This window comes from Falco rusticolus, chromosome 3 (genome assembly GCF_015220075.1).
Source record: "Falco rusticolus isolate bFalRus1 chromosome 3, bFalRus1.pri, whole genome shotgun sequence".
NCBI classification, from domain to species: domain Eukaryota; kingdom Metazoa; phylum Chordata; class Aves; order Falconiformes; family Falconidae; genus Falco; species Falco rusticolus.
In genome coordinates, this window is record NC_051189.1 from 54,117,527 (window position 1) to 54,140,133 (window position 22,607).

The following is a 22,607-nucleotide window of genomic DNA, read 5'->3' on the forward strand; positions in this document are numbered from 1 at the left end:
TGTATTACAAACCCCATGCTCAAATGATGTAGCAAGTGGCATCAGGAAGAATGCTTTTCTGTACAGTGAAAGGTAATCTGGTACAGAATTACCTGCAAAATTCAATATAGCAGTGACAGCAACTATTTTATCTACTCCCAGATTATTTCGCCTGTTCATACATGGCTGGCTGGGAGAGACGTTCTTCCAGACCCTCGTGATACAGACATTCTGGAAACACCAGCATCCCCACAAGCAAGGGTTTTCCCTTTTGCTGCTGCTTATTTTCACTTTGTGCTGGGGGAACGTAACATGCGCTTCTGTCAAGTCATATGGTAGCAAGTATGCTCAACTGAATGCTCATCCTAACAATAATGTCAGAAATAACTCATTTTTCCAAACGGCAAAGTTTAATTGCTGGGTTAATCTAGTATAATAACAATATGGAGGGTTTAGGCCTCACTTCATCAAAGCATTTAAACATGTGCTTAAGTATCATTGCACTTAATGAGACTTAAGTCTCTGCCTAAGTGCTTAGCTAGTTCTGTGACTTGATACAGGGACTGAGGAGTAAATGGTCGCTGGTTAAGTCAGACCACTGATAATATGATTTCAGAAAAAAGTCTGTATAAAAACTTCTGAGTGTAAAGTTTAAGAATGCAAGGGAATTAAAAGGCTGAAGGGCAAAATAAAACTCTTTAAAAGTGAATGAACTTGTTGCTATTACAAGCAGTCTCTCAAAGGAGAAGCTGATAGACATATTCCCATACAAAACAGCAACAGTAGAAAATCAAATACCATTACACAGCAGAATCCAGCAAGTCAAATTAAGAAAACAACCTTTGAGAAGATGAGATCATCTCCAAATGGCAATCAGGAAACAGGTCACCTCCCGTCACTGGAGTTCCCATTGCGTACATGGATGGCTGCCGTCTGCAGTCACCCAGAAACACCCGTTGGCTGAGCAGGGAGACGGGCACCTGGACTTCAATAGAGCCTTCAGGCAGTCTGTGATCCCACCCAGCAATTTCAGGGTATGGCATTTACATATCTTCCTGCAAATCTCTCCACGGTCTGCCCAGGGATCTCTCCAATTTTCCCTCTTTTTCTCTAAAAAAGAAATTATTTTAGGAAACTCAGTAGGAGAAAGCCATTCTGAATAGAGCGCTGATTGTATAGCTCATCATTTGAAAATTAGGAAATACAGAAGTGGTTTGTGCATAGCTTTGACTCTTACTCACAGATAGATAATGTATGTGTATACATGCACACGCAGATATAAGCAGAAAAGTATTCAGTACTATTACTACTCCTGTAAAGGAGTTCCTGTAAAATAAGTTAATGTTTAAAACCTGAAAAAAACACAACAGATTTGTTACCAGTAATAAAGGTAATATCAAATTGCAGTATATTTGCTTCCACAAGCTTACACTTTGGATCTGTGATATGATCCCCACAGTAAAATTAATTTAGAGATCAAAATAGAAATGAGAAGTACAAACCTGGAGTATTTAAATCTAGAAGAACTTTGCTATTGACTTCAGCTTGACAAGGGGCACAGTTAGCATGAAAATTATTTGGGGGGGGGACACATATAAATCACAGAAGTGCACCAAGTAACTCTCTGAAATATCCAGAAGAGTGGTGTGTGGGACATATCTATTTGTAAGTTCCCCATTCCCTGAAGTGCTATGATTAAAAAGCCAAGCATTCACTGCAAGGAAGTTCACAACTTAAATCCGCCAGTCGGTAAAGTTTTGCAACTAAATTAGTTACAAATAGAAGATTCAAAAGACATGTATAGCAAAATCCTGCAGCTGCATAGCTAAAGCCATAGAGGGAAGCTGTTGTATTAACTTTACTTGAGAAAGCAATTGTGCCTTTGTGATCTTACAACATCATCTCTCACTGAAAGCTGGCAAGCATGCAGGTTCCTTTCACAAGCATAAGTCATCTGCACCAATATAGGATACTTAAGATGATTTACTTGGTCTTCCTTCAAGCTTTTGACGAGATCCCTCACTAAAAAAATTCTGTAAAAGCTGTACAGCAGAAAAGTAGTGTTGCTCTCTGTTCTAAAAAGTGGACTGGAAGACAGGAATTCCAGAGTTCTCATTGTATTTCCTTTGATCTATATGCCCTGTTCACAATAAGCCTGACATTTATTCCTTCTGTGGCTTTGGGCAAGTCATATAATCTCTCTGCCTCATGTTCCTATCTTGGGGGGTATTGCATGGATTAGTTAGTCAATGTCTGTAAAGCAGCTGAAAGAGTATTGACCCGATTCTCCCAGGGAAGCAGGGACACAGCTTCTTGGGAAGTCATGACCAATATATTCTAAGGTGTGCCACAGAAAATAAATACCAGAAGAAAAATGAACCTAGCCTTGACACAGACTACACCTGGTTTAGTTCAGCTTGTTCCTGAAGAAGGCTGCACACACTAACTTCCCTTCCACAGCTGTCAAAGGAGCCCAGGACCTCCCCAGAAGTGTTTGGTGACCTTCAGGGTTTGAGCTGTAGCTGCTGGTAAGAAGGGAGGGAGAATGGCATTGAAACCTCTCTCAACAAGTGTTTGCAGTAGTGAGCTACCAGAGGAAAATAAATAGTGAGTGAGTGACAGTTGCTGATGGTACTCATTGTTCCATGCAGTTGAAGAGGACTGTGAGAAGCCTGACATGAATTAAAAAGCATTGGTGTATCCTGAATTCAGGGATGATTGATGAGCAAATGAAATTTATCTTGGATGAGTATAAGGTAATAAACATTGGCAAGGTTCTCTCTGTGACCTCATTGATTTTACTTTAAGTTTGGCTTGAATTTGCTCCACAGTCACAACCAGTATGCTTCTGTGTCTATCTGTATGATACCACAGAGAAATAACTGAGAGAGAATTGCTCCTGTGCGAGGCATCAGTGTGGATGGTTTAGCTGACCATTGAGTTAAAAAGGCAAATTGAGAACACCATTCTTTAAAACAAAGAGAGAAATCAAGAGAGACAATATCATGACCAAGCCATTGATAAGTGGCAGCAAATCCCCAGACAAAGGCAAAGGCATATTTTGCCAGTGTTTGTGACCTTTCCTGATCATTTTGGAAACTGTTTTTCTCTGTAGGCTGATGTCAGGAGAGCAAAGATGTCTGCTGCCGCATTAGCAAAACTCTGCATTTACCGCTGGGGAAGAGAAGTACAGGAGACAGAGGGATAAGCCAGTTTTGCCAGTGTGAGTGCATCCACAATAGTCACTTTTCACTTTGGAGTAGCTATTTGTGTGCACAGGTAGCGTAGCTGCAGAGAGAGGAGAAAGCAGACAATTGCCTTGACACAGGGTCCTATTCCTTTCTTTGCACCAGCAGCTATGCCAGCTACATCAAGCCACTGACTCTTTGCCAGCACTGTTTGCTATTATATCTGTCAGGGGAGTATTCCTAGCATATATGTGGCCTTGGCAGCAATGCTCGCTTGCTGGTGTGTACTTCCGAGATGCCTCTTCCATGCCACCTACCCTGAATTGTCTTTGGATTTATATTTGGTGATCGTCATGTCCTTTCTTTTGTAGGGACTCCCCTTTACCATGTACACTCCACAGTTCAGCCACTCACAAGAAGACTGGAGACTGGAAAAAGCACAACAACAAACCCAAAAGCAGTCTAGCAAGAGGTTGGTTGGCAAGGTAGGACTTCTCTCAACATCTGTCTTATGCTGGTTGGGATAGAGAAAGGTTGCCTGGAGGTATATGTAGGAGTACTGCCTTTGCATGAACTAGCACAGCAATTTTCAGTGACTGTGGCATGAGAGGGAGAGTTTTGCCAGATGGGCGTTTTTCCCTGGCAGACATTTTCAGCCTCTGCCTGAGGAGATGACTGTCTGTTTTCACAGGCAGTCAACTAAAATCCTCTTTAAACTTGTAGGTCTCTTCATGTCCCCCTAGCAGCTGTGACAGGACCAGCAGGGCATGGATTAAAATATCGACGAGCTTCTGGCAAACCACTATTTTTGACCAGGAAATGAACAAATAAGGATTGTGATGAGGCTGCAGGATTCATACCCCTGACTGCTATCGCTACCCAAAAAACTACTGTTGTCTATCACTGCTTAGTGTCCACAGGTTCCTTGTATGAAACGAGGTACTGGGACATTACTAAAACTTAAAAATTACCCTTATAACTGCATATATATGCTACACACGGAACCAGGAATGAAGCACATTGTAGCTTAATATTTATGCACCTTTCCTCCTTTGCATAAACTCATCCATCAAGTATGGCCAGAGTAGCCCAGCTCCTATAATTCCTTGCAAACCTGGGAAATGACAGTGATGTAAAATCGGTATGAGGTGAAAACCTGCTGCTTTTTAGGAAGTGGCTAGGAGAAACACATCATTGATTTGAAAGTGGATTTATCCGAATTATTCCAAACAGAAAAGTACAGCTGCTTTCTGTGGACTTGTGTTCCTACAAAGAGAGAGCAAGGAGATGTTAGCAACATCAGTTTTTCAAAGCTCATGCATAGCATTGAAAGCATAGGTTAATTTCTGTCAAACAGAAATATAACAGAAAGTATAATACATTTTTCCTTTGGAAAAGAAACGTTCCAGACTGTTGCTGCTTCTTTAGCAGAAAGGTAGAGAGTATCTCTTTCAAATACCCTTTTTAAACAATATACTTGCTCTACAAGTAGTCTAGAAAATTAGTCTGGTTCCAAAATCTGCAAATCACTCCTTGCAATCAGTATTTGTAGGTCTAAAACCTTGGAATGGCCTGTTTCTGAAGGGTGGACATGTTAACAGCCCTGTTCAAATTCTGCAGTCTGCCCTTCTTTATCCCAATGTATGACCAACTCAGACCAATATATGCACTCCCAGACTTCGGGCTATTCAAACACAGACACAAATCCAGATTTCACAGCCTGAGTTTCTCTTGCAGCTGTATTGTGTACCCCTCTGAAATATTCCCTCAGCTGAATAAGATGGTTTATTGCGTAGATCCATGCTTCAAATAACTGCCTTGTTGTATTACCACATTATGCTGGTATCTCACATTTTCTGGAAGAGTGTGTTTAGAAATACAGCTATACTGAAAGAGAGTACTGTAACATCAATGTCAATTTTCTCTCTGAAAACTCATGGTACAGTTGAGTAACACTTTTGAGAATGATGGTTTTAATGTTAAAAATCCAGGCAGGAAGGTTGTTGGTGTGTTTTGTTATTTAACAACACCAAATACCTCTGCTCGTTTTCTCTGTGTATATAGGTGTGCTCAGGGAATAGTTTTTATAGGTAGGAAAGCAGAGATATTCTGACACCCAAAGGATGTGCAAAGAGATACACTAACATAAATTTTTGTGGTGCCCTGAAGGTACTTCTATTGTATTACAGGGCTTCTCATGAGTACTTTTGGCTCAGGCAATAGGACCATGAAGTAAAACTGAGTGGTTTTGGACTAGATGAACTGAGAAACTAGAAACTGTTGGTTTTGTTATAGGATATTGGAATATAAAATAGCAAAACCAAGTTAATCAAATGCTTATTTTTCTCCTTACCGATTTCTCTTCTTCCACAACATACGCACACATACACACACATGTATACTTTACCCTCTTTTCTTCAGTTTAGTCTTTAATTAGAATGAGTTGAGCAGTAAAACTGGAACAATCTTAGAGCAATTTGTACAATCTCATGAGATACATTACCAGTTATGCCCTGAATTCTGCACACTTTCTCTGAATGCTTCTGACCAACTGAAGTTTCTTCCATGCTCAGCCCTGCTGTTATTTCACATGACCTAGCCCAGAAAAGCTTACAGAGACCGTAAGGGTGCATTAGTCTTTTTTGCAAAGTGTACTGACTAATCCAAATAAAACATCTGGCTTGCCATGGGAGGAGAGGTTTCAAATGGGCATAGGGGAAATCCAGTCAAAGTAAAAGACAGCAGGACCAGAGGCAAACTCTGATCTGTTCTCTGTTCTTACAGGTTGTACAGACTTGGTCCTTTCCCAACTGTTCTGCAGCAAAGACAGATTTTCTGTGCAACAAATGTCTGAAGGCAGGAAACAAAGCCAGCGTGGTACTGTCCCATTGTGCACCTCAGAAAGCCTCTGCAATCACCAAGCAAGCAAAGGAGCACTTCCCAGGGGAAGGAATAACTGGCAAGGGAAAAAGGAAGCAGAGAAGATCATCAGAGAAATGTAGACAACTTCCTAAAGTCCATTATAAGTGCATATAGACATAGGAGGTGATGACATCAGGGTTCAAATATTCAATCCTGCGTGCTCAGAGGCAATCTTGTTACGACCTCTTTTCTCACCTGTCCACAAGTGTCATGATTTCCTAGAGGTCTTAGCATCTTCAGCTCCCATTGTTGGCAAAGGGATTTAAGAGTGCCGAAGGCTTCCGAAAGACACCCATGGAAAAGCCCCCAAACCCTGAAGAGAAGTGTTTTGTCAAACTACTCTGTGATCCCTTGATTACCTCTACAGTCTGCAAGATATCCGTATCTTCACAAGGAACCCAGAAACACCCAGAGGATTTGACTACACTAAAAATTTATATTTCTGGAGAACAACCTAGTTCCATCTGGGAGTTTTCATACAATGATAAAATTACATAAATGAGCTTCATGTCCCACTCCAGTGATGCTGTTTCTCCTTAAAACAGCTACCCACAGACTCTGGTCTTATTCTTTGAAGCTGGCAACTGAGTGAGCTCAGAGTTCGAGAGATTTTGGTGACGTTATGCAGAGAGAAATATCACCTCCTCTGCCTCTCTGGGCAGCTGAGGGCAGACCTAAGGGATTGACATGGAAATCCATTACCACATCTGTTTTCTGTGTGCATTTGCATTGCCTAACACAGAGACAACCTCACAACCAGGAACTGTAGTGGGATATGGAAATACTCTTATTCAGCTTCTGTTTTTTAACTAAGAGGTAAGGGGTGCAGGTGGCATTAAGTGCAGGCAGCACACAAGGACTACTTAGAAACAGAGTAGGAGTAACTTGTTAGAGGCATTAGTTCAGCCATCTTCCTATAGTAGACCTGTGTCTTGGTTCCTCATTATTCTCACAAATGCAGAAGGGATGCTATTGCTTAGGCTACTTCACTTTTTGGTTTGGTTTGCACTGTTCAATCCATTTCACAGCTAAATAACAAAATCTATTTCTTCAAATACTGCATCAAAATGTTACTGGTAATAAAGAAAAATACATTATTTTTAACACTCCTTGGGGAAAACAAATCTGGAGAAACTGTGTTCATAAATCTTTCCCTTCAAACACAATGTAAAACCCTTTCTATTTTTCTATAAAGAAAAAAAAGAGCCACTGACAAAATATCTAATGCAGGCAACTGTTGCTAGCTTTTATTTCCATGCTGAGCTGTTCTTCTTAATATTTTTGAAACAAGATTGCAGCACATACCAAGCCTATGGACTGCAGGAGGGAACTTTCAAAAGAAGGTCAAGCTGACATGAGGGCCTTCCTGAGAAGAGCCCCTGTACTTGTTTCCAGACAGGATTACAGCTAAATCAGAAATAATGCCCTTTAGCAAGTGGACACATATGATCTGCAGCCGTTGGAAAAGCTGCCTCTTCAAAAGCCACAATTTTCCAAACTGTTAACATTGACAATGATACAGAAAAACTACTATAGTTTTCCAGAGGCTAATTATGAACAGGTGATGATTTGAGGAAAAATTCAGAAATCAAATATTGAGCTCAGTTTGAGCTCATTAAGGTTGCTATTCAGCATCAGTAAAATATTCATAATGCACAAACACAATGTAGTTTTATGTAAACCTGTTTAAAAAAGGATAACTCCAAGTAAAAGAGAACAGAATTTTGTTTAATGTGTTCTCCTTTGTATGCAAATCACCTCCAAGCTGTTAATAAAGGTAAACCTTGCTAACTTATTCAGATATATGTGACAGCCCTCATGGGTTATATTGATACCTTGTGAACACTACCAATGTCAAAAATACTTCCCTAGATCAGAGTATGGCCACACCAGCAGTAAATTCAGGCCTGAGTTAAGGCAGTGAAGGCTGCGGATACTTAAAGCTGTGAGGAGGCATAATAAGCAAAGCCAGGGTCTTTCTGTTGTCTCCTGGGGAAGTACTATGGAAATGTTTAATTTGCATGTGAAAGGAGATAGTACTTCAGTGTAGCAGTTAATATCGACTTCTTTGAGAATACCTCCATTTTATTAATTTATATTTTGACCACCGTGTAAAGAGAAGGACTAGGCAGCAGTCCCACCACGATATGGCAGTGGACAAACAGAAGCAACAACATCTGCCCAAAAGGGTCTGCAGCTACCCAGGTGGGCATTTGCCCTTATCTCACGAGTGTGATGTGAGACTTAAGCCCATGATTTTCTGACTCGGAGACGGAAGTGTAAAACTTAGTAAACTTGGTAAACAAATAAGCCTTCTTGAGGTAATAAATACATTTCCTTACTTCTTAAGAAAATACACCTTTTCTTATCTAGTGCTGACATCATTTGATAAACCCTTTGCTGCAGGTAAAATAACAGCACAAAGGTATTTTCCCACATTTTTAAAGGATGCTACATTGCTATTTTTCTGCACCTTTCTCCATAATAGCCACTTGCTAGCTTGAAATTAAAATTTGTTCCTTTACTGATTTTTGTTCTCTGTATTATGCAGGTCACTAATGAGTGCCAGGCTGCTGGCATTGCTTTATTTATTTATTAGAAAGAGAAAAGCAGTGAACCATTTAAAAGTCACATACGAAGAGCCATAATTTTTTTTTTTTTTGCAGGGACACACTGTAAGACAGAAATAAAGTTAGGTCAAGACACAGGTCTGCTGAACTTGGGAAACCATTCATTCCATCCGGATGGAAAACTGAAAATTTTCTTGACTGTGTTTTAATTGACAAACCATGAGATTCTTTAAGTTATTAAACCAGATTTAAGTACTTAAAAATTACTCTGTTGCTAAAGCTGCATGACATTAGTAAGGGTTGCAACGACCCTGTTCCACACAAACCCACCCCGGGAAGGCACATATTGTTGAGGGGAGTTTTTCCTCTTGTGTGCTACTAATTTTTGGAAGAATATTGAAGAAGAAATTTGAAGATGAAGCCATATTGAGTGTTTCTTGGGGCATGTAAAGTGTGTGGTTACTTGAACTTTCTCCTTTTAATTTGTCAGCCATTCCTGGTTAATTAACCTAACATACTTGTGTTCATTATATGGCGATGACAAAGCATTTGCAAATGGTGTGATTCCTACGTGAGAAGTCCTACCACCTTATTATGGTTATCGTTTAAAGATAAGAGGAAAGACAAAAAGGATGTCTTGGGTTGGATGTATTTTTAAGAGAGAGAACTAGTCATTCCTTAGGCTGCAGCAACTGCCTTAGGAGAAAAAGGCAATTGTTGTATTTCGCATTACTTTCTTTAAAATACCAAAACCATATAATAAAGAGCTAACCATAGGTATTTGCTGGACACCTCTGGTTCTATTCAGGGGCTTTATTGGGCAGTTTTGGCCTCACAACCTGGTCTTTTTCATCAGAAGTGTCAGCAAAGTCTCTGAATTAATGGACTGTGAAGTACTTAGAAACATACCATTTCACAAAAGTATACTGTGAGGATGTGACACTAATGGGAGATGACCCATGGGTTTATGACAACATAGTCCACTCTAACAACAACAACAAAAAATTAATACAGCTTCTGTAGACAGTGGCTTTGAACAAAGCAGCATACAGTGGAGTGGGAGGTGAAGAATGGTAGAATAAGGGAAAACTGATCAAGAAAAACATTTGTAAAATATTTGGCTATCCCCTCTTTTGTTTTCTTCAGAAGAAGGGAGCTGCAGACTCCCAGCTGAAGAAAAGAAAAAGGGAAGGCTCCATTTCAATTGGAAAATTGGAGAAGGAAAGTTAGTAGCATTTGCGAGCAATGTCACATGCACCTAAGTGGCAAAATCCTGGATTTGCTTAGATGGATTTGTTTTCTTTTAATTTTCCTGCTTTAAAAAAAAATAAAAATAAAAAATGCAGCGCAACTCCTTCAATCTTTTTGCAATTCTGCATGGCTGAACATTTGAAATGAGTTTGTGTATCACCCCCAGGCATTGATTCAGACTTGATTGGGGCAAAGCAGGCTCCATGTGCTTATTTTTATACACGTCATTTGGGAAGTTATATAGCCAAGGGAACAGAAAATGTGTTGCTCCACTGCCAAATTATCCCATATCCCTCGATCAAAACGGGAGGTGATTGTAATCAACAAGTTGTGCGACCTCAGTGTGATGGCAATGTCAGGTCAACTCGGGAAAGTGAAGAGACAGATCTAAATACAAATAAAAAGAAAGAGAGGCACAGAAAGAAAGAAAGAAACAACCAACAATCCTTATAATTATCATCATCTGCTGCTTTTCCCTCTTCTGGCAAAGAAACACTCCATCCATTTGCAGAAATCGCCCGCGGAAACGTTACATCAAAACTAATCACAACGATTAAAATCAGCTTTTCTGTGCAAGAGGAGAGTAAAAAGCAAGTTGGAGGCTGGAATGAGACTGTTTTTTCTACCAAAAAAATCCTAAAAAAAAAATACATGATATATATATATATATATAAGCACGTTTCGAAGGAGATCAATTTTATGCCCGTGTGATCAGTTAATTTAATTTAACTTTTATTTCGGAGATTGATTCAGACTGGAGGTAGAGACATGAGCTAATTGTATCCTGATCCTTGCCTTGAGGGGTTTCAAAGCCCTGGAGCAACTATTCTCTGTATTTTGCTCTGTCTACCTTAGCCAAGCTATTGCATTTCTCTCTGGTGTAGCGAGGAGAGCAGACCGCTGCCGGGAGAGAGAAATATCGGAAGTGTGAGTTGGGGGGGGGGGGGGGGGGGGTGGTGCGGGGGGGCGGGGGGGAAGGGGAGAAAGGGAGAAGGGGGAAGAAAAAAAAAAAAAGGAGGGGGTAGGGGAAAAAAAAAAAAAAAAAAAAAGAGGGACACTTTGGCGGCTCCGATGTTCCAGGTAAGGGCTGCTCGGGATTGTTGTTGTTTGCAGCGGAGGGTGCGGAGGGACTCGGGCGCCGCTCGCTTCCACGCATGTGCCGGGCGCTCGCACCCCGCGCGGGGACGCGGCGCGGCCGCCTCGCTCCCCCGCGCAACCCGCGCCCCCGCGCAGCGCCGCGGGGAGGCGGGAGGGCGGGAAGGAGGGAGGGGGAGCGCGGCGGGCGGGGGGCTCCTCCTTTCCCCACCGCCTCTCCGGGGGGGCTCAGGGGGTGGTGTGCGCAGGGGGAGGGGGGGATTTATGTATTTTAAATGTGTGTATTTTCGCGCGGGGGGTGTGCGGATGGCATTGTTCTCCGCCGGGCTGCAGGAGGGGGCCGCCATTGTGTGTATGTGAGGGAGGGAGGGCGAGCGGGAGGCACCTTACCGCCACCCCACCCCCGCGCCGCCGTCCCTCCGCGGCGCGCCCCCTCCGGAGCCCCCCGCGGCGCCCTTTGTTGCCGGGGCGGCGAAGGGAAGGGCGGCCCCGCGGCCCTTCCCCCACGCGGGGTGAGGCGGCGGGGCCGCGGGGCAGCGGCCGCCCTTCCTCTGCGCCGCCTGTCTGCCCGCCGGCCCCCGGCAGCCGCGGGGGATGAGCCGGCTGAGGCGCCGCCGCTGTAGGCGGCGGGACTGCGGTGGCTTCCCCCCCTCACCCCGGGGCCCCGCCGCTTTGCCCCGTCCCTCAGTGCCCGCCGCCGTCCCGGAAGAGAGAGAGCCGCGTCCGCCGTCTCAAAAACGAAAAAAAAAAGGCGCGGGGGCTGTGTGTGTGTATGTGTGTGTATGTGTGTGTGTGTAGAAAAAAAGCCGTTCGCTGCCTGTTTCCAATCAGCGAGATACAAGTTTATTCGAGCATGCCCCGCGGGCAGCGAGTGCGCTTGGATTGTTCGGGCAAATTAAAAATGGGCGAAACGCTTCTCCCTCCCTCCCTCCCTGCCTCCCCCCTCAGCGGCGCGGGCTGCGATACCCGCCGGCCCTGCCCGCCGGCCGCCGCGGAGGGACGGGGCAGCGCCTCATGCGGTGCGGGAGGGCGCCGGGGCCGGCAGCGGGCTGCGCGGGCGCTTTGGGGCTGGGGACCCGAGTTGCTATTTTTGTGCCTCTGTCAAACAGCGCAGTGGAAAGGCTGCGCCTGAAACGCAACTTTCCATCTTCATCTTCCTCCCCCTCTGCCCAGCGCCGGGGCGGCTCGGCGGAGGCGGCCGGGGTCTGCGCGCTGCGGGGGGGGGGGGGGCTGGGGGGCGGGCGAGCGCGGCGGGAAAACTCCGGGATGATCCGAGCAAGTTGTTGCTTTCCGCAAGCCGAGTCCGGGAAAAAAACGGTGGCAGTTTAATGGGTGCCGGTCGCGTTCAGCAGCGGCCGCGCAGGGATGCTCGCCCCGCAGGTCGGCGGCACTGGGCGAAACTTCCCTTCGCCTATTCAAAATGACTGCGGTGATTTTGGTGTATTAATTACGCCCGCAGCACAACACAAAATGTTCTAGCACACACTAGAGGTCCCTCTCAGAGCTGTCAGACGCCCGGGTGTTTTCAGGTTGCGTTGTTCTAAATTTATTATTTTTTTCCCTCCCGGTTTCACTGTTTGAACGACGTTGACTATTGCTGCCAATACCAGCGCCGTGTACGTTATTCAAATAAGGGTGAGGAAGGATTTGCGACGTTTTTGTTTGTGCCCTTGTTGTTGGGGCGTCAGTGGGTCAGTTAATAACTGCGCTCTAAAAAACGAATGTAAACGGGATTCATTTCCTGCAGTGATTTCTGAGTTTTGTTTGAAATATTCTTGCAGTTTGTTGTTGTTGAGGCCAAGTTCCAAATTTTGGACTTGCTTTTCTCATGTGAATCCTGCCATGGAAGTAAACAGTGTAAAACTTGAATAAGGATTCTAGGCTATGGCTCATGGTTTTTAAAAGAAAATATGCAAGGAAACAAAAACCCGAGTATGAAGATCATAAAGAGTCAATAAAGGTGGTGGAGGCAACCAAAAATGATTGATCCCCAGCAATTTTTGTATCCAAACCACGTCAGGGAATTAAGTAGTCCCCCCAACCTTCATGTATTACAAGCAGTATTATCACCATTTTATGGATGGAGAAACTGAAAAATAAAAAGAAGGTCACTGACTTGCCTGAAGCCATATAGCAAATAAAAGATAGATCTGGAATCAGCTAGGACAGATTTAGATCTCTTGCTGATTTGCAGTGCTGTAACCACTGATTTCAGTGGAATTCTTCTGGATTTAAGTCAGATTCGGACTTCAGGTGTTGCTCTGTCCCTTAGAAACACTGCCTTCATCTAAATTCCATTTTGAACATAACTGAATTAGATGCAAGATCTTGGGAGTAATATTTGGTGTACCTCTAACTTTTAGAAGACAAATTCCTGTGAAATTTTAGTGACTATGTTGCTTTTGATTCTTCTTCCCACCCACACCCCCACACACCACTCAATTCCAATTTCATCTGTCACATCAGTTCCCTAGTTGGTTTTTGCTATTGTTATTTTTAATGAACAATTTCCTCATGCTTAGTGCAGCTTTTGTTACTGATTTCCAAGAAGCACTTCTTACTATATGTCTCTGAATGAAGCCTTCAGTTTTATGTAGGAACAGCCTGAGAACAAATGATTTTGCATGAGGAAGACTTCCATTCATTGTAGATGTCACCCAGGCAGAAATGAAAAATTGCATGACCATCGTGTACAAAAAAGCCAACCTTTCCACTGCATAGAGGAAAGGCTGCATGTAGATGACTTGCTCACATATGCTTTTTATTGGATTATGATAAGTTTATGTATGGAGAAAATGCGATGTGAAGGGAAATACTCGGTGATCATAACAAATGTGAGTACATTATTCAAAGTGGGGTCTCTCACAATTAACAAAATATCAAATCTGCCAGTCACAATCAGACAGCATTTCACATGAGTCCAGCTGGGAAGGAATGATAATTTCTGCTTTCTGTATTCCAACTACTTTAGAAACATTTTCAGGATACCATAAAACAGACACAGATGCACAGATTGTGATTATGGTGCTTTGCTGTTCATTTATTAATGTGTGCTGGTATATACAAACTGCCACCACTAAAGCATAATAAAAAGTTCCTGCTTTTGTGTAAGTAGTCATCAGCTGGATTTAGTAAAATGCTGGTACTTCAGCGAGTTGATAGTCCCTCAGTGTTGCTAACACCTCTGCAATGAGGGTCTGACCCTGCATCTTAATGTGTGGGGAAGCAGACACAGAATGTGGGTGTAATTAAGACCGCCCCCCCCCCCAAAAAAAAAAAAAAAAAAAAAAAGAGTTTATATGTCTGAAATGGGAAGGATTTGGGTGGGAATTGGCCCCACAAAGTGTATGTGATTTGTCTAAGACCATGTACTGATGCCCTGGCTGAGCCAAGTTTTAAATGCCAGAGCTTTGGCCCCCTTTCTCATGCTCTGTGCAGTTAACTACTGTGCCTCACTTGCAGTATGTGTTCAACTCCTCTCTGGTACCAGAGGAAAAATAATGTTGATCAGAAGCAAATTTTAGCGGAGATGCCTGCTGTTACTTATTTTGGATCCTGTTACACTGCTGCAGCAGAGCCAAGTTGGATCTCCTTCCAGGAAACAAATTTAGTTAGTTGGTGGTTTTTTTCTGATAGAAACATAATTCTTACTTTAAATGGAATCTCTTCTGTTGGTCTGTGTTGCACTTATGTTTTCTTTTTACAGCCTGGGTAAAATTCATCTCTGGTATAGTGCCATTGACTTCTGTGTTGTTTCACAAAGAATTCATTTGCCTTTCTGTGTTACAGTACAGATTTCTGTTGTTCTACCTTCCACAGAATACATTTTCATGTTTTTAAGTTTGAAGGAGAAAAATCTAAAAGGCACATCTTCATTTTTACGTTGTCCACCTTTACTACTTAGGCAGGCAAAGGTATCTTCTTTTGCTACTTCCCTGGTAAATTAAGTTGAAAAAAATATGTACACGTCTGGAGAATGTCTATAGGTGGGAGGAGGGAGTGACTCCTATCTTCCTAGCTGATAACACCTTCAAAAAAAATTTTATGTGAAAGCCATTAGCACATTCCATATTGATGATCTATGTTGTGGCTTTAATAATCTTGGATGCTCTAATGTGCATTTTAACCATGCTTTTGATCCAGAAATCAAATAAACAACATCCCATATCCAACTGAACCAAAGTTGATGCTGTTGCGTGTTCAGTTGTTGTAAGCCCATGTTTATGAAATGAATGGCTCACCTGATAACCTTTTCCTGATAGCTTTTCATCTGGCTGCCTACCCCACTGGCAGTGGAAGTTACCGGTTTGATGTGGTTGGCAGGTTAGCACAAATGCGGCTTTGCAGGTGGTTTCTATGTAGCCAGAGTCTATGGGTGAGGGAGGGATGCAAACCTTAGCAGTGCCTGTTGGGGCAAAGGACAACTCATCCTGACAAATTATTTAGTGGCTTTTACTCAACTGGTTTTCCTTGCCCAACACACTCATGAATAAGGAACAGCCATTAAAAAACCAAAAAACTAACACTGCACAGCAGGGTTGCCCCAAGATGATAGGGAAACAAGTTCTGTCTCACCAAGGTTAATGGCTCTGCTGCTCATTCTCAAATGAGACCTTCGCAATTGCGGTCCTTCCACCTTAGCCAGCATTTATGACTCAGTTCTGCCTCAAACCTCAGGTTCAGTATAGGCATCTATGGGTTTTTCTTTGTTTTCTCTAGTGTAATTCAGGGTGATTTGCAGGATAGCTAACATGCAGGACAGCAACTGGTAGTATGTAGGCTCAGGCGTGTGCACCCCACTCCTGACTGTGATTGTGGTTGCCGCTGTCAAACAGGCAGCTGGTGTGGAGACAAAACTGTCTGCTGCTGCTGTAGTAGGTTTTGCCAGACCTCATGTGTCATAGCTTTTAGTTCTTATGGAAGAACTGTGAAGCCACATGATTGGGTCAGGCAGAAATGATGGAACGTTTTCTTAGGGGAGGTATTTCTAGCAGTCATGAGGAAATGTTAATACTTCTGTGTAAGGCACGGGTGAAACTTCATCTAGAGCAATGACTGTTCCCTATAAATGCACGCAGGCATTGAATCGCAGAGAGAAGAGAAGAAACAGTTCAAGCTAGATGACAATAAACATGGACGTAAACTGGCCCTGTTTAGGCAATAGTTGCCCAGGACACTTCGTGATACATTGTCTAGAAGATTCAGCATTGAAAGTGAGACCTTGAATTTGGTAATACTCTGCTTTGGGCATGTCTTTAAGATCTGGGCTACTTGAAGAGTGTTTACAAAAAAAGCACTACCAACCCTTTACCTCAGTGCCCTTACCTGCACAGTTCCAATAGGCTATGGTTGACGAAATTTTTTCATCAACATTTATGTCAGTGGAAAAAACATTTAGTTTTTTAAAGAAAAAATACATTTTATTATATATTTAATCAAACAAACAAACAAACCTGCCAGAAAACAATTTGAGATTCTTTTACAAAATTGAAACCAGATCTTTTTCACACTAGAAACCCACTTTTTATTTTGAATATTCATTAGATGGAAATTTGAAAAAGACCATCCTGACAGAAAAATAACTAAAAAAAACCCCAACTGATTTTTTCCCATAAAACAATCCTCAGTCAATGTCCAGTTTTATGATCAGTGAAAATTTTGTGTGTTTGTTAGTGAGATGAATTTCCAATTTGCTTGTTGGATAGGATCCTTCATTTCTTCTCATTTCCAGCTGCACAACTGTTACTCTTTCTATAGTTGTTCATTTTCTCCAAGTTAGAATTTTAAAGCTTACGATTTTCATCAGATTTATTTAGTGGCATTCACTTTATTTTCATCATACTCTGTAACAGGGAGAGGAGAGATTTAATGGAGAAACATGAGCAGAGAACTCTTCTCTCTTTTCCTCACCTTCTTACAAACATCAGCTTAAAAACATCCTCTTCATCATCCAATCACCTAGCAAATTTTCTGTGTACTGGCTTACTTGTATACCTAGCTTTTAAATCTTGGTGGGGAAGGACTGTGTTTCCTGCTGCAGCAGAGCACTGCAGGTATTCAACAAGTAATTAATAATAGCTCCTGCTATCAGTGTTGCCAGAGGAGCAGGGGAGCGGCAGACATTGAGAACGTATAAATAACTGTTGGAAACTAAAGTATCTGGGGGCTGCTAAAGTAGCTCAAAGTTAAGGCAAAGTGCTCTTAAGAAATAAAAACAGCTTTATTGCCCTGTGTGAACTGAACTTGGCAGCGGTGTTAGGTGGAAGAGGTACTGTGCGGGAATACAGGCCCATCAGCATGATCACAGAGCCAGAGACTCTGTAGGTGTCAAGGAAGGGAGGGAGGGAGGGAGGGAGGAGTGTTGTTGCCCAGACCCAGGGCAAGGAATGAAATGGGGGTCTCCCCACAGTGTACTGCTTTCTAAGTAAGCCAAGAATCACCTAGAGGTTTAGTTAAGGTGTCCTGAGAGAGGTTGATGGTCCATCCATTCCGCACCAGGGACCAGTGCTGAATAATTCAGAGAATGATTACCATTTCTGTAGCCCATTATGTACCCATTATACCAAACTTTTCTAAACACTGAAGAGAGATAAGCCATGCACTAAGGACCACTCACACAAGGTGAACAGACCTTGCTAGCTTGCCAGTAACAGGCAGATTTGACACCAGCCTGTTTCACTGTAAGTGCTGTGACAGGGAAGGGGTTAGACAGGCTTACCATCTGTATCAGACTGGGACTTACAGGTGATGTCAAGGCAGCTGTACCAGCTGGTGACTGTAGGTGAAGGCATGAAGGCCCTTACAGGAAAAGATGAGAAAAGGGCAGGCTAGATTGACAGAGGACAGTTAACACCCTGATTATCAAAGAGAGCTCACAGACGCAGGGAAGTTAGGGAGAGCCTTGAAGACTGGTGAAAATTGGCAGATGCAGCACCAGTGGAGGGATTCAAACAGAGTCAAAAGGGAAAGCTGGACAGTTAGGGCTCCATTCTGTGTAGACAAAGAAAAGGCTGATGGATTTACCCTAGACATCCAAGAGGTGGTCACTGATGAGATCCAGGTGGGATCTTATATGGATCTGCAGCTTGGCTCTGGAGAAAGAGGGAAAGAAGCAGTGGAGTTTGGAGGTGACTGCGGATGGGAGTTGAGGGGGAAAGAACGGAGACAGTGCAATCTTCCACATCCTCCAGCTTTTCTTTACATTGGCCTCTGTGGTGCAGACAGCTTGGGATTTCTGGAGGCAAAATGAGGACATGATTTTTGGTATTTGCAGAAAACTGAATTTCTAAGGCTGTTGATGCTCTTCTGAGGAGGAGGCTTCCTGAAAAATGTGTAGGCAGGAGTGTTCCTGTTTTGGGGATGTAGGAGAAAGCAGCTGCAGTTTTTACTGGGCTTTCTGCACTCTGGCAGGTGAGACTCAATCAGGAATAAAAAAAGCGTCCTTTCTTAAGTAAGGAGTGGTTCTTTCAGGGGAAAACTGTAGCTTTGAAGAAGTATTTTCTTAAGCTCAGAAATCTGTATTACAATCTGTATACAATCTTTCCTTTTTTCCTTAATCTTCTTGAGCTATTTACATCCATGTCCTGCAACTGAGAGTTCCGCAGATTGCTTAGAGATAAGCTGGAGAGTGATACCCTTATCCATTTATAAGCTAATGCCTTTTGAAAGTCTGTTAGGTGCCCTCTTGTTTTATGAAGGGCATCTGATTTCTCCTTCACACCATTCATTATTTTATATACCTCAATTCTATCATCTTTTACTGTTTTCCTTTCTAAATGAAATAGTTCTGGCCTTAATCTTTTTGTTTAGAAATACCCCCACATGTCTCTAATAATTTTTGTTGCCTCTGGCTATCTAGCGTAGCTATCTAGCACTCCCATCGTTGTGTCTCACTGGATCTTTTCAAGCTAGTTCCAAAGTCATCAGCGTGAAGGAGACTGAAGGATGGTCTTGTGATTAAAGTACATCACTGAGAGCGCAGAGTTCTGCTTCCAGATCTCCTGCCCTATGACCTTGGGCTAATCACTTAGCTGCAGAGATCCACAGTTCCCCTTTTAGACCCAGGAAACGGTATGGGGAAATTTTAAGCAAAATATGTTAAGTGTTTCTCCATGGCTGGATGGAAATTATTATAGAAGCACAGCAATATTAAATGCAGTAGTTTCAATTGGTTTTCCACAAGGCAGCTGCATGTGTGTTGAAATTTGTAGCTTCTCCCTAACTGTTTGATTGTATGGCATTTGACTGCTTTCTATTTGCCACGCCCCTCTCGATACTGGGTTCCAAACAAATTCAATTAAGTCATTTCACTTTGTTATTCTATGGTGAACTTCATATGGAAAGTATGAGTTAGAAACAATTTGGGCCAAACAGACACATGACTTCCATGTGTCCTTGGGGACTTTCAAAGCCAGCGCAGACCTACTTTAAGTGAAAAACAGAATCAAATTCTGACCTTTTACATGTAGGACATGGCCTATTCCTGCGAGGCACTGGGTACCCTTCATTCCCGCTCATACTTCCCACATGTGGGATCAAGACCGAGGTATTGCTGGCTTGTCTAGTCTAAATGAACTAATTAGCCACAACCTGTCAAGACTCTTACAAGGAGTGTAAGACTCACCCATCTGGTTCCCTCCTCTGATGTTTTCAGCTAGGCCTGGCTGCTACATATTTCTAGCACCTCTGTCACTCCCCGAAAGCCGGCTTCAGGTCTGGGGCACCTCACTGCCTTGGCATCTCATTCAGTGCCTCGTCGTTTCTGGCACACAGAAGCCCACAGCACTGCAGCTGGGTGTGCACTGCTGTCACAGCCCCGTGCTCCAAGGGATCTCACAAGCAAACACGTTCCCAGTCATCAGTTGCTGCAAAACGGCCATGTCTCAAGCACTGGAGATCTTTGAGGTGTCTGAACTATAAACCCTACTTTTTTAAAAACATCTTAGGCCACCAAAGGTGCTAAAAGAATATACTACGTTGATAGGACACTACTCCAGCAGAATAGCAAAAGCAAGCTGCACAGATATTTGTAGCATAAAACTAAGGATAACTAAATTCTGGGTTAAACTGCATTTCTTTGTCTGCTTGTTATCCCCCTAGCCCTGCACCTCCTTTTTTGCCTGATGTCCCCCCTTTCCTTTTGTAAGCAGATAGTCAGCTACTGCTCCCATGAATACCCAGATGGCACTGCCTGCTCCTTTTGCTGGCTCGCTCAAGCCTCTGCGCACATTCCCGTGCAAGCCTGGGAAGCCTGGTGCTCTTCTGGTCTCTTTGAAAAGGGGCCAGACCTACAAGACTCTCCCGATAACACCGATCATGTCAATAGGCCTGTTTGTGCCATTAAGGATAACACATAAGGATGCTCAGGAGTGCTGGAGCGTCAAGCATCTTTGCAGCTTTAAAAGAGGAAAAGGGTGGTTTGGCCTTTGGTGGGGCTTGGAGGGCTTTGTTTCCCTGATGCCTTATAGCTGGCATTTTGTCAGAGCCTTCTGCTCACTAGCATTCCCATGACACATGAACATGCTCAAAGAAATATTTCCTGTGAGAAATCAGTGGGCTTCATTAAATTTTCAAAGTTTAGAGCTTTGATCCTCTTTGCCCCTCTCCACGGGCAGCTGGCCCTGCCAGATTCTGATTGCTTATGTGAACATTTGATAAATCTCACTGTGGACTACATTTGCTCTTTCACCCAAGCAGTTATCACATACATTTCCCTAACACTTTAAAATTATGCCTGCCAAACATTTTCTGATGTAGAGTTAAAAGTCATCTATTACTGAAGTGATTTTTAAGCCCTTGTGGGCATGTTTTTCTTTTTTTAATTTTTTTTTTGTGTGTAGTTCAGATAGTTTCAAGCTCTTTTAAACAGGCTGCCAAGGGTCAGTTTCAAAGTATATGTATTTTTTTTTCCTTTTCTTTGCCCTAAAAATATGTTGGTGCTATTCTTCTCTTTTAAACATATCCTTTTAAAGCCGAAGTCAAATGAACATAATGTTGCCTTGCTGCCAAGGCCACAGAGAACTTAATATAAGACTGGAGGGCTGCTTCATCCTTCCCATTGAGGTCTCAGTCCTGCACTTACATCAGGAAGGACACTTTTCCCATTGACTTCAGTTAGCCACAGCCAAATATGCCCCATACCACTATGTTGAAGTCAACGACACTGCTGAAGTGACCTCTGCTCTGTGTGGTGGTACTGATGCTTTCTGTTTTCCCAAGACATCCCAACAAGGAATGTGGCTCGAAGGGTGCGCAGCTGCCACCTGGCTGCTGTGCCAGCTCACAGGGAAGGGAAGCAGGTTTTTGCCCAAAGCAGAGCTGGGGTGGGATTGGGTTAAAACATCTAGATTTGAAACACTCCCAGGTCCTCTGCTCTAAGATGGACCTGCATGGATTTGGTTGCAGCTGTGCAGTCCAGATTTGGTGTTGTTTATGGCCTGCCTTTATATGCAAACCTTTTGTTTGTATTCAGAGCCTTGTCTGACCCTTTCCTCATTTTTCCTCCTTTTCACCTCCTGTACAGATCATACTCTGATTTTCAGTGTGTGAGCAGAAGGCAAGATGTCACTTCTTTCCTCCTAGATCCTCTCGTTTCCCCCCTTCTCAGTGTTCTTGGCATTTTCCTTTAAATGCCTCTTCTGTTCCTCTTGGTTCCAGAGCTGTGCATGGTTTTTGAAACTGATCAAAGCAGTGTGTCCTACTATGCCAGGGAGATGCTAAAACAAAGCATGTGTGTCTCTTGGGTTTAAACCAGGATTTTTCTTACTCTTTTCCCAGTTTCTTGTTTAGCAGATTTGGTTAAACAGGATCATGGTGTAAAAAAAGCAAAGCAACTCCTCCCTTCCTGGAAAGTACCAGCCTGATAACACATCCAGCTTTTTTCCAAAACCCTGCTAGTGCCCTTGAACTTACTGAAGAATGCTTCAGCATCAAATGGTCTGTCCAATCTGAATTTGTCATTTCCCTTCAAAGTGCTTTGGAAGGACCTTTATTTGAAATTGCATTTGCCATTTTGTTTGTGTCACAACTGCATTTTATGCGGTTTCTGGAAGCGTAGACACTTGGGTCTGGGCCAGTCTTAAATAAAGAAGCTAATGCAAATACCCCCACCCTGGTAAAACACAAGAAATGCAAAACATCATGCAAAGCCTCCTAGGGTGGAGACAGAAATCTAATAGCTATCTAACACTTAAACTGCACTGCAATTAATCCTTTAAATTCCTTGGATTTGGAGGGAGGAGAGGGTTGGAAAGAGGTACAGAGCAGGAAACGAGTCAGAAGTGAAGACATTACAATCCTTAGCTTCAACATGGAACTACTTAAGCATACCATAATTGCATCACAGAAGGTATGCATACCCCGAAACCAAAAAGGAAGCAGGAAGGCAAGAAAAAACAAACACAGTAGGATGATCCAAACAGGTAACCTTCGGGAAAAGGAAACCTGGCCCTGGCTAACCCAAAAGAAAGGAACGTAAACTGGCAAAGAAAAATGAAAGATGGAAAACAGGAGGACTGAGAGGAAATTTCAAGTGCAAACAGACATATTTCTGCAAACAAATGAGAAATTTAAATATCTGAAAGAGAATTAGTGGATCAAAGGG

General features: G+C 43.0%; 1 protein-coding gene across 1 annotated transcript in view; it reads left to right on the forward strand.

Annotated features, from left to right (window-relative positions):
- Positions 1-10,749: 10,749 nt before the first annotated feature.
- Positions 10,750-22,607, forward strand: part of KCTD1 (potassium channel tetramerization domain containing 1) — a 104,126-nt gene continuing 92,268 nt past the window's right edge. The window contains exon 1 of the mRNA XM_037381067.1: positions 10,750-10,837. The gene's annotated coding sequence lies outside the window, so the exon portion shown is untranslated. The remainder of the gene's footprint in view (positions 10,838-22,607) is intronic.